We start from the raw sequence: 13,237 nt of genomic DNA on the forward strand, positions 1-13,237 counted from the left end.
ACCTCGTACACACACGGCTCCGCTCCGTACACCTCGTACACACGCGGCTCCGCTCCGTACCCCTCGTACACACGCGGCTCTGCTCCGTACACCTCGTACACACGCGGCTCTGCTCCGTACACCTCGTACACGCGCGGCTCTGCTCCGTAGACCTCGTACACACGCGGCTCTGCTCCGTACACCTCGTACACACGCGGCTCTGCTACATCCACACTGTAAACCCCTCCTGACCCCACACATAAACTTCAGCTCATCCAGCACCATGACAACCAGCACAGCAGAGTCCTGCATCCACGGAGGCCCCTGATCATGTGACCCCTGACTCCTCCCCTCCTGTGACCTCATTACAGCGCCTGCGCGCACAGAGCAGCCATATATGTGGTGGCGGCTCTGCAGGTGGAGGTATGTGGAGACCCCATTACTGGGCGCAGGGGGCATTAACCCCTTCAGCACGGAGACTCTTTTGGGGTCTTGTGTTGCCCCTTTATAAGAATCATAAGGTTTTTGTTCTGTTTCCTGTAATAGATACATACGACCCAACTATGGAGACAGGAAGGGAGGAAACGTATTGTTCTCATAGTACAGGACCCCTTTACTGCCCCACAGTGTAATGCCCCCATTATGCCGGATGTATGATGCCCCCACACAGTGTAATGCCCCCATTATGCCCCTTATGCAGGATGTATGATGCCCCCACACAGTGTAATGCCCCCATTATGCCCCTTATGCAGGATGTATGATGCCCCCACACAGTGTAATGCCCCCATTATGCCCCTTATGCAGGATGTATGATGCCCCCCCACACAGTGTAATGCCCCCATTATGCCCCTTATGCAGTATGTATGATGCCCCCACACAGTGTAATGCCTCCATTATGCCCCTTATGCAGGATGTATGATGCCCCCACACAGTGTAATGCCCCCATTATGCCCCTTATGCAGGATGTATGATGCCCCCACACAGTGTAATGCCCCCATTATGCCCCTTATGCAGGATGTATGATGCCCCCACACAGTGTAATGCCCCCATTATGCCCCTTATGCAGGATGTATGATGCCCCCACACAGTGTAATGCCCCCATTATGCCCCTTATGCAGGATGTATGATGCCCCCCCACACAGTGTAATGCCCCCATTATGCCCCTTATGCAGGATGTATGATGCCCCCCACACAGTGTAATGCCCCCATTATGCCCCTTATACAGTATGTATGATGCCCCCACACAGTGTAATGCCCTCATTATACCCCTTATGCAGGATGTATGATGCCTCCCACACAGTGTAATGCCCCCATTATGCCCCTTATACAGGATGTATGATGCCCCCACACAGTGTAATGCCCCTTATGCAGCATGTATGATGCCCCCACACAGTGTAATGCCCCTTATGCAGGATGTATGATGCCCCCCACACAGTGTAATGCCCCCATTATGACCCTTATGCAGGATGTATGATGCCCCTCACAAAGTGTAATGCCCCCATTATGCCCCTTATGCAGGATGTATGATGCCCCCCACACAGTGTAATGCCCCCATTATGCCCCTTATACAGTATGTATGATGCCCCCACACAGTGTAATGCCCCCATTATGCCCCTTATGCAGGATGTATGATGCCCCCACACAGTGTAATGCCCCAATTATGCCCCTTATGCAGTATGTATGATGCCCCCCACAGTGTAATGCCCCCATTATGCCCCTTATGCAGGATGTATGATGCCCCCCACACAGTGTAATGCCCCCATTATGCCCCTTATGCAGGATGTATGATGCCTCCCACACAGTGTAATGCCCCCATTATGCCCCTTATGCAGGATGTATGATGCCCCCCACAGTGTAATGCCTCTTATGTAGGATGTGTAATACCCCCATTATGCCCCTTATGCAGGATGTATGATGCCCCCCACAGTGTAATGCCCCCATTATGCCCCTTATGCAGGATGTATGATGCCCCCCACAGTGTAATGCCCCCATTATGCCCCTTATGCAGGATGTATGATGCCCCCACACAGTGTAATGCCCTCATTATGCCCCTTATGCAGGATATGTGATGCCCCCCACAGTGTGATGCCCCCACACAGTGTAATGCCCCCATTATGCCCCTTATGCAGAATGTATGATGCCCCCCACAGTGTAATGCCCCTTATGCAGGATGTATGATGCCCCCACACAGTGTAATGCCCCCATTATGCCCCTTATGCAGTATGTATGATGCCCCCCACAGTGCAATGCCCCTTATGAAGTATGTATGATGCCCCCACACAGTGTAATGCCTCCATTATGCCCCTTATGCAGTATGTATGATGCCCCCCACACAGTATAATGTTCCCACAGTACCGCTTGAGGTTGGAATAATCCCTCTGGAGTTGGGTTTCCCTTTCCCTGCTCCCCTACATGTAGACCCTCGAGCATGTATACATGCAGGTAGGGAAGCAGTCTTCACTAGATATTGAGGCTTTGTACAGTAATATTCTGCATGAGGATGGTATCAGAGGAGTAAGACGTTTCTTGAAATCGAGATCAATAGAGTGTAGCAGACATAATGACTTCATGGAGGATCTTCTAAAATTCACTCTTACTCATAACTTCTTCCTTTTTGACAGGAAGTACTTCTCCCGAGCTCAGCTGTACTATGATGAGGAGCCCCTGTGCCCCCTCGTATGCTAACCTATTCCTGGGATGGTGGGAGGAAACCACAATATTCAGGGATGATCATAAGTGGTGGCATCCATATACTGGGACATAGTATAGATATATTATCTGCTCGGGGACGAGTGAAAAGTTTCTTGAATTTGTCAGGGAACATAACATCAATAAAGTGGACCTTAGATTTATATCAGAGTTGAATTATTACCAGTTGCCTTTCCTAGATGTACTAATCAAGAAAGATTGCAATGGGACCCTAGGGACACTCATATATCATAAACCTACAAGCACTAATAAACTATTGAAGTGGGAAAGCCACCACCCCATGCTCCAAATAAAAAAGAAAAAAAAAAACAATATCCACGGCCTATTTTTATGGTTGAGAAGAAACTGCTGTAATGTCACAGATTTGAATATACTGGCCATAGACATGAACACCAGATTCATGGAAAAAGGGTACAGACACTCCTTCATACCTAACCAAGAAAAAGATGGGATAACACGAGTAATAGGAGTGACCGTATCTTTAATATCCTCAGAAAACACTAGTATGTACTTGTAGTCAACCTGGACCTGGGGGTGCTGTGTGATCTACTCCCACAATAACTTTCATAAAGGGTTGGTCAATTAGGGACCGTTTAGTGCAAGGGGACTTGTCTAGATAGAAGAATCTGCTGTTTCTTTAGATGTGGAGAATGTTGTACATAGATTTACATGGTCTCATCCAATTACATCTCGAGTTCCTCTACAGGTAAAACCTTTTTCCAGAGCCAGAGGGATTATTTCAACTGTAAAACTTCAGGACTTGTATATATGGCCACATGCACCTGCCCCCTAGATTATGTAGGCACGACCAAGAGGCAATCTAGGAGGAGGGTGGGGAGCACTTGAGAGATATACTCCATGGTCGAGACACATGAACAGGGCACATTGAGGTGAAACCAGAGACATCTCCTTTTGTATCATTGAGGTGGTTAAACCCAATGTGAGAGGAGGTGATCTCAGTAGATGTATCCTCAAAAAGGAAAGTAAGTGAATTTCCAGACTTGATTCATAAACCCCTAAGGGACTCGATAAGCAAATTTCCTATGCCTGTTTTGTGTGAATACAGTCCCATTCTGGATTACATTTTTGGGTTTTATACTCTAACCATTGTTACTCAGTTCCCTGTAAATGGGGTTCACATATTGTTGTACTTCATCGAGATATCTGAGCTTCTATATCAGAATTATTTCTCATCAGTTATATCCCATATATACTATTTAGTAATTAACAAGTGTGGTGATCCTTCTAGATCTCTAATTATGCAATAGGGGTCAAATTTGACCATTTAGGAATATACTGTGGGCTATCATCATCTCATATTTTATGTAGTGATGAAATAGATCTACATGCCTATTGCTTGATGGGAGAATGTGCAATACTTGTGTGACGATACAGCGTAAAATCTTAATTAGCCAGACGATTAGATTTGTTAATCCAAGACAAATACATTATTGTGTTTTATTAGGGATTGCTGGCTGTGTTTTACTAATGTTCTGCTTGCTCGTCCGTTTATGTACACTAATTTAACTTGTAAAGTGTCCAGCATTCCACTAATCTCATTAGTATCTCAGGAGCCTCTAACCATTGTTCAAGAAATTGTCCAGGCCCATTGTGTAAGTGTTGAAAGAAGATCCGGCGGAGCCTTCACCTCAGGGAGTCTCACATGTAGACCCAGTTGATGAGGTCACCTGAGAAAGATACCTCCACTAATGCACACTTAGCTTTGGGGGGGGGGGGGTGGTGAGAGCAGCTCTGCCATTCAGGGGGCTGAGCCCAGAGAAGCAGAAGGGACATGTGTTTCTATAGTAGTCACACTTGAAACAGAGATTGGAGAAAGACTTTACAAAGAGAATGAGAGACATCCTTCAGGACAGCAGATGGATTGCATGGCATTATCCAAAGAGGTGCAGTGTTCTATTCTAAATGATTCTATTCTAACGGTATCAGCCCTGACTGGAAAGATACAGATCTCCATTTGACCATCAGAGAGACCATGGATACGTTTTGGGGAGACCAGGAGAGGACAAAGAAATCACCTGGCCCCATGGATATATTGTTTGGGGTTGGCAGGAGGGACCCACCAGTGTCTTCGCAACTTGTTTTTAGTCTCCCATGATGCTGATCTCAGAGAGAGGATTTTTCTGAGATGGAATGCAATCCAATACCATATGTGCTCCGGTGTGGAACGCAGACATCCTGGCATACGCAATCGCAGACAATGATCCTAGATATGTTCCGGCGTAGAACGCATAACTATGGGAATGCGCAGTCACAGATACCAGTGGGGCGGTGGCAATCAGTTTATTTAGTGTTTCAGTGTAAAGCATGTCAATTCCGGACATGCACACGAGGTGATGGACATTATCGGACCTCTAGTGCATGAGAAGTAGCGCAGGCGCAGTACATTATTGTAGACAGACTCCATTCTATATATCCTATGACAATTCACCTCTAGGAATGGGTCTCCTAGTCTGGGAGGTGTTTTGGATGAATTGGGATATTTATACATGGACACCTGGCTATTAGACACACTATGCTGCACATCATGAATTATCATCCCTGTATTAAGCCTCCTGATGAACCTGTTGGGGAAACTCGTTGAGGCGGATTATTGAAGCATTCTGTGTACCATACCATTTCCTTTATATATACCTTGATACGTATCTGGTTCTATTTAATGTATCAGTGTATTTTATACAGTTGAAACCAGAAGTCTCCATACACTATATAAAAAGACACATATGATGTTTTTCTCAATATCTGACATGAAATCAGAATAAACCTTTCCCTTTTTAGGTAAATTAGGATTATCATAATTTTTAATATTTGCCAAATGCCAAAATAATGAGAGAGAGAGAATGTTTTAAGGCATCTTTATTACTTACTGCAAAGTCAAAAGTTTACATACATTTAATTAGTATTTGGTACCATTGCCGTTAACCCCTTTGTAGCCCAAGGCGTACTAATATGTATCTGTGCCCTGGGACTTAAGAGCCTAATACATATTAGTATGTCCTAGCTTTAATGCGGTCCCTCGACCAAAGTCGCGGTGATCGCATTAAATCTCCGGCGCCATCTTACTTCAGGGTAGATGGCGCCGTCATCCCGGGTTGTTTGCGCCGCCCCACCCACACACACACGATCGCTGTGATTGGCTGTTCAGAATTGAACAGCCAATCACAGCATTTCTCACGGTTTCCGGCAATCAGATTGCTGGAAACAGTGATGTGCAGCCTAGGATCGGTGCTCATAAGAGCATCGATCCTAGGCTGTTGCTAAGAGACCCCAGCCCTCTCCCCAACCCGCTATGATCGGTGTGATCGCCAGTCACCTCGATCGCACCGATCATACCACGACTGCGCGGTGACCGGCTTGTGATCTACCTGTCACCGCCCCATGACCCCTTGTGATGTCAGCTGAGGCCCCAGAGAGCTCTGATTGGAGCGATCGATGATGACCTCGATCGCTTCAATCAGAGTACCTGAACACAGGTGACAAGGCGGTCACAGGGCGGTGACCGGCTTGTCACCTGCCTGTCGCCTCCCTGTGACCCCCCTGTGATGCTGCCCAAGCCTTAGCCATCTCTGATTGGTGCGATCAATGTCATCATCGATCGCGCCAACCAGAGTGCCTGACCGGGAGGTGACCGGCTGGTGACATACAGAGCGGTCACGTTTGATCACCTCTGTGCTGGGCCTTGTGTTACCACAGGAGCACCTGTGACACCACAAGACCTTCTCACGTGCTCCAGTTGCTGCTGCTCCGGCGTCCTGCTGCGGTCTCCTGCGTCCTGGGTCTCCTGCTGCTGCAGATCTTGCTCCAGAACCTGCTGCTGAAAGAAGAACAGAGAAGACTTTGGTAAGTCCATCCCTGTTCTCCCCTCATCCACCCCAACCCCCCTCCCCCTTTTTACCCACCCTGCCCCCAGTTTTTTAATTTTTTGTGCGTTCTGCAGCGGCTGAGCGCTGACCCGTGACTACGTCACTGATCAATGTCGTGCTTGCTGCTTTTCAATTCATTTTTTTCATCCCTGTCAATTCTTTCTCTGCCCCCCCCCCCCCCACTTTGTACCACCTCCGTGCGTGCATCCAGCAGCCACCGAGAGTTGATCGGTGACGCAAATCACTGATCAGCACTTGTGCTCGCTACTTTGCCTTTTTTTCAACTAACCTTTTTTTCTTTTCTAGAGGGCGGTCGCGCTGTCCGATTTTGCGCCGTGCTGGGCCACAGAAGCCTGTGACACCACAATCGCCGCTCCTGCTCCAGAAGACATCTTACAGAAGACATCTGATAGACGACATCTGAAAGTCGACAACTGTAAGTAGGATTTTTTGATCCCTTCTCATCCACCCCAATCCCCCTCTCGCCCTTCCCATCCCCCTTTCTGCCACCAAGTGCTGATCATCACTTCATCGCTCGACTGTTGTCCGTTTTTGTTTTTTTTTGCGCTTCCTGCAGCGGCCGAGCGCTGATCAGTGACCACAGATCACTGATCAGCACTTGTGCTCGGTGTTTTACACAACCTCGTCCTTTGCACCACATCCGCGCGCACACCCAGCAGCTGCCGAGAGTTGATTGGTGACATAGTTCACCGATCCACACTCGTGCTCGCTGTTTGCACCACCTACGGTAGTTCCTTTTTTCTCTTTTTTTTTTTTTTTCAGAAAAAAAAGTTCACACCAAGCGCACTGACACACATACACACACTCTAAATAAAGTACTGACACACAGGCACCACATACATAACTAAAAAAAAAATGTCCCGCTCATCCCAAACTCACTATTCAGTGGAGGAGGCATACCCTTTTCTTGCCTCCGACACTGACAGCGAGGGCGAGGATCCCACCTTTCTTTATTTTTCTGACTCCTCGTCATCCTCCTCTTCCTTCTCAGGTCAAATAAATAGAAAATGAAAAACCAGCACTTATTCCAATCGCATACCTTTGTGCAGTCCAGTGAGCGTCAGTCACAAATAGCCAGGGATCGCTAATCAGCAGGTGCTCTGCCCAAAGAAAGATTTTTCCTTTGATATCCTGTTATCAGATAGAATATGGCACTCCAGCAAGCCATTGAATATGAAGATCCTTTATTCTTTACTCACAATTTTAAAACATGGAGTCGGGAAAGCGGGAGTCCTTCAGGTTCTGCTGTACCGCCACTCAGACGCCCCAGGAGAAAAGATGAACCAGTGCCCCCCCCCCCCCCCCCCCCACACACACACACACACTACTGACCCCATGTGGACCTCGGCCTCCAAAAATTATGAGCCACTGATTCCTGATTTTGTGGCGGAATCAGGAATCAAGTTTGACACCACCAGCCTCACAGAGCTAGACTTTTTCAAAGACTTTTTCTTTGAGGATCTTGTAAACCTCTTTGTGGGCCAAACTAATTTATACACTCATCAATTTTTGGAACAAAACCCCTCTTCATCATTTTCTAACTGGTCTCCTGTAGACGCAGTAGAAATAATGACGTTTTGGGGCCTGGTCCTTCATATGGGGATCCTGAAGAAGCCAGAACTTTGGCGATATTGGAGTGTTGACGTTTTGTATAACACTCCAGTGTTACAAATGGTCATGACCCGGAAACGTTTTCAGGCCATCCACAAGTTCTTGCATTACATAGATAATGCAAGGTGTCCGGCACGCAATGACCCGAACTTTGATCATCTTTTCAAAGTTCGACCGGTCATCGTCCACTTCAACAACAAGTTTGCTGAAGTGTACGTGCCCCAAAGGGACATCTGCGTGGATGAGTCCTTAATGGCTTTTATGGAGCGGCTTGGATTCCGGAAGTACCTGCCCAGTAAGAAGGCCAAGTACGGAATCAAGCTGTATAAACTTTTTGAGAGTACCTCAGGGTACACTCACAAGTTTAGAGTTTATGAACGGAAGGACTGCCGGATTGCATCCCCTGAATGCCCCCCTGTTCTGGGAGTGAGTGGGAAAATCATGTGGGACTTGGTGCACCCACTGCTGGATAAAGGTTATCACTTGTGCGTGAATAACTTTTATACCAGTGTCCCTCTCTTCAAGTCCCTCTCTGCGCGACGTACCGCAGCCTCCAATACTGTCTGCAAAAATAGAGAGGCCTCCCAAAGATGCTAATTGGGAAGCTGCTCAGAAGGGGTGAGAGCAGTTCCCAATGTAGCGACCAACCTCTGGTGGTCAAGGACAAGAGGCATGTCCTTTTCTTGACCACCATACATGGTGATGGCAGCACCGTCAGCATTGTACAAGGTTCCACTACACAGGTCGTCAAACCAGACTGTGTAGTGGGGTACAACAAGTACATGGGGGGGGAGTTGATCTCTCTGATCAAGTCCTCCAGCCGTACAGTAGTGCTTTAAGAAAGGTTGTGGTACAAGAAGTTGGCCGTGCACATTATACAGATGGCAATGCACAACGCTTTCCTTCTGTCACAATGTGCAGGCCAGACTTCTACATTGTACCTTCAGTTCCAGGAGGTAGTTATCAAGGCCCTGATATTTTGCACTGGTGACGGAGCGGGCCCCAGTACTTCCGGAACTGAAGGTCCTCTAATTGTACCAGACCAGCATTTCCCGGGGCAGATACCTTTTTTTCCGCTGTGAGGGAAGTCACAAAAGAAGTGCCGAGTGTGTTTATAAAAGGTGAATACGCCAGGACACCATTTATCAATGTGACACCTTCCCCGACAAACCTGGCCTGTGCATGAAAGAATGCTTCAAAAGGTACCATAGTTCCATGGACTACTAAATTAATTTCTGACGTATGACAACCTGACGAACACTACACAACTAACATAGTGTTCGCCAGTTTGTCATACATCAGTTGTGTAGTGTTCGTCAGGTTGTCCTACACAACTGACGTATGACACTACATTATAAGATTCACAAATCGGGTATCCGTTCCAAAAGGGGGCACTTGTTGGCCATTTCCACTGTTTAGGCACATCAGGGGCTCTGAGAACGTGACATGACGCCCTCAGACAATTCCAACAAAGTCTGCATTCCAAAGCGTCACTCCTTCCCTTCCGAGCCCTGCAGTGCACGCAAACAGTAGTTTTCTCCAACACATGGGGTATCAGCGTACTTGGGAGAAATCGCACAATAACTTTTGGTTTCCAATTTCTCCTGGTACACTTGTGAAAATAAAAAAAAATTGGGGGTTAAACTAAAATTTTAGTGAAAAAGAGTTAAATGTTCATTTTTTCCTTTCACGTTCAATTAATTGCTGTGAAGCACATGAAGGGTTAATAAAGTTCTTGAATGTGGTTTTGAGCATCTTGAGGGGTGTAGTTTTTAGAATGGTGTCACTTTTGGGTATTTTCTGTCATAAAGACCCTTCAAAGTGACTTCAAATGTGATGTGGCCCCTAAAAAAATGGTTTTGTAAATTTTGTTGTAAAAATGAGAAATCGCTGGTCAACTTTTAACCCTTATAGCTCCCTAAGGAAAAAAAAAAAATTGTTTCCAATATTGTGCTGATGTTAAGTAGACATATTGGAAATGTTATTTATTAACTATTTTGTGTAACATATCTCTCTGATGCAGTGGTGTACCGCCAATGGCGGCAGACCACGCCACTGCTATGGGGCCCGTGGCCGGAGGGGGCCGTGAGGGCCCCAAACAGCATGGGAACGAGGAGGATAGGTGAGTAAGAGGTTGCGGCGGCAGAGGAGCGGGTTGCGCAGTGGAGGAGCGGTGCACATGCTGCAGCCACCACGTGTCCCCGCTGCTAAAGGGCCATGAATATTCCCTCTTCTCCACTCCCATAGGCGAGGAGAAGACGGAATATTCATTCTCTTTAGTAGCGGGCACGGAGGAGCGCTGAGCCGCATCTCCTGCTGTCAGTGGAGAGGAGTGAATGTGCTGGCAGCAGCTCACCTCGGCTTCTGAGAGCGCGCGCTGCTCAGATGCCGACATGACCTGCAGCAGACAGGATGCAGCGCTGGAGCAGAGGTGAGGGAAGGAAGGTGAGTATAAGTGTTTATTGTTTTGTGTGCAGTGATTGGGGGGTTGAGGAGGCCACACATACCAGGAATGGGGGATTGAGGAGGCCACACATACCAGGAATGAGGGATTGAGGAGGCCACACATACCAGGATACTTGGATTGAGGAGGCCACACATACCAGGATACTTGGATTGAGGAGGCCACACATACCAGGAATGGGGGATTGAGGGGGCCACACATACCAGGATACTTGGATTGAGGAGGCCACACATACCAGGATTGGGGGATTGAGGAGGCCACACATACCAGGATTGGGGGATTGAGGAGGCCACACATACCAGGATTGGGGGATTGAGGAGGCCACACATACCAGGATTGGGGGATTGAGGAGGCCACACATACCAGGATTGGGGGATTGAGGAGGCCACACATACCAGGATTGGGGGATTGAGGAGGCCACACATACCAGGATTGGGGGATTGAGGAGGCCACACATACCAGGATTGGGGGATTGAGGAGGCCACACATACCAGGATTGGGGGATTGAGGAGGCCACACATACCAGGATTGGGGGATTGAGGAGGCCACACATACCAGGATTGGGGGATTGAGGAGGCCACACATACCAGAATTGGGGAATTGAGGAGGCCACACATACCAGAATTGGGGGATTGTGGGGGCCACACATACCAGGGATTGTGGGATTGAGGGGGCCACACATACGAGGATGGGGAAATTTACCAGTAGCTGCTGCATTTCCCACCCTAGGTGTATACTCAAGTCAATAGGTTTTCCCATTTTTATGTGGTAAAATTAGGGGCCTCGGCTTATATTCGGGTCGGCTTATTTAAAATATATGGTATTTTAAAATCAGTGAGTACGTGGTGCCCATAATACTGCAGGACTGTGGCGTGCATTATACTATATGGGGGCTGCATTTTACCCTATGGGGTGTGTAATATACTGTATGGAGGACCATGGGAAGTTCATTATACTATATGGAGGATTCTGGGGGGTGCATTATACTATATGGAGGTTTATGGGGGGAGCATTATACTATATGGAGGATTATGGGGGCGCATTTTACTATATGGAAGATTATTGGTGGTGCATTTTATATGGAAGGCTATGTGGGGCCATTATAATATTTTGAGGGCTATGTGGGGGGCCATTATACTGTATGAAAGCAATTATACAGTGTGAATGTTTGTGTGGGGTCATTATACTGTTTGGAGGGCTGTGTGGGGGCCATTATACTGTTTGGAGGGCTGTGTGGGGCCATGATAGTGTATGGAGGGCTCTGTGGGGTTCACAGTTGGGGGATTATACTGTGTTAGGGTCACCATACTTTGCCGTGGGAGTTGAAGTGGGGTACAATAGTGTCATTATACTGTGCATGTGGAGGAATTCATCATAGGGGTATCATACTGTTTGGGGGGCACTTTTGTTGGCATCATACTTTATGGGGGCAATGAAGGAGGAATCTACGACTTCAGAAGGAGGTAAATTACTATGTAAAGGCTGGAAAGTTATGAGATCTGCTCTTCTGTGACGCAGACAAATATTTTTTTTTTTTGTAGAGGGGGGGGCCCAATTAGAGCTTCTGCTATGGGGCCCCATGACTTCTATGTACGCCCCTGCTCTGATGTAAGGGCATGAAAATTCAAAGTTTGAAAATTGTTAAATTTTCAAAACTTTCCCCAAATTTCCATTTTTTTTCACAAATAAACACAAGTGATATAGAAGAAATGTTACCACTTTCATGAAGTACAATATGTCATGAAAAAACAATCTCGGAATCAGGGAGTTCTTACCTCATAAAGTGACTGTGGTCAGAATTGTAAAAAATTGGCCTGGTCATTAACGTGCAAACCAACCTGGAGGGTATAGGGGTTAAACTGAATGATTTGGGTCAAGCATTTGGGATATCCTTCCACAAGCTTCTCACAATAGTTCGGTTGGAATTTGGGCCCTTTCCTCAATACAAAACTGGTGTAACTGATCCAGGTTTGTAGATCGCCTTGCTCGCACCTGCCTTTTCAGCTTTGCCCATAAATTTTCAATAGGATTGAGATCAGGGTTTGTGATGGCTACTCCAAAACATTGACTTTGGCAGCCACTTTGTTACCATTTTGGCAGTATGCTTCGGGTCATTGTCCATTTGGAAGACCCTTTTTCGCCCAAGCTTTAACTTCCTGGCTAATGTCTTGAGATGTTGCTTCAGTATTGTCAAATTATATTTTGTTCTCATGATGCCATCTATTTTGTGATGTGCATCAGTCCATCCTGCAGCAAAACAACTCCACAACATGATGCGGTCACCCCCATGTTTCACAGTTGGGATGGTGTTCTTAGGCTTCCAAGCTTCTCCCTTTTTTCCTCCAAATGTAATAATGGTAATTATGCCCAAAATTTTAGTTTAATCAAACCACAGGACATGCCTCCAAAAATGAAGGTCTTTGTTCCTGTGTGCATTTGCCAACATTAATCTGGCTTTTTTGTTTCTTTTGGAGTAATGGCTTCTTCCTGGCAGAGTGGCCTTTCAGCCCATGTTGATACAGCACTCGTTTCACTGTGGATATTGACACAGTCTTACCAGCTTCCGCCATCA

The 13,237-nt window shown here is 46.9% G+C and overlaps 1 protein-coding gene across 1 annotated transcript in view; it reads left to right on the forward strand.

Moving 5' to 3' along the window:
- The first annotated feature begins 343 nt into the window (after positions 1–343).
- The window catches only part of LOC141176124 (uncharacterized), a 42,961-nt gene continuing 30,067 nt past the window's right edge, over positions 344–13,237 (forward strand). Inside the window, exon 1 of the mRNA XM_073660118.1 lies at positions 344–402. The gene's annotated coding sequence lies outside the window, so the exon portion shown is untranslated. The remainder of the gene's footprint in view (positions 403–13,237) is intronic.

The sequence above is a fragment of the Phyllobates terribilis genome, unplaced genomic scaffold (genome assembly GCF_046119375.1).
Source record: "Phyllobates terribilis strain yellow unplaced genomic scaffold, ASM4611937v1 Scaffold_17__1_contigs__length_24005725, whole genome shotgun sequence".
In the NCBI taxonomy this organism is placed as follows: Eukaryota; Metazoa; Chordata; class Amphibia; order Anura; family Dendrobatidae; genus Phyllobates; species Phyllobates terribilis.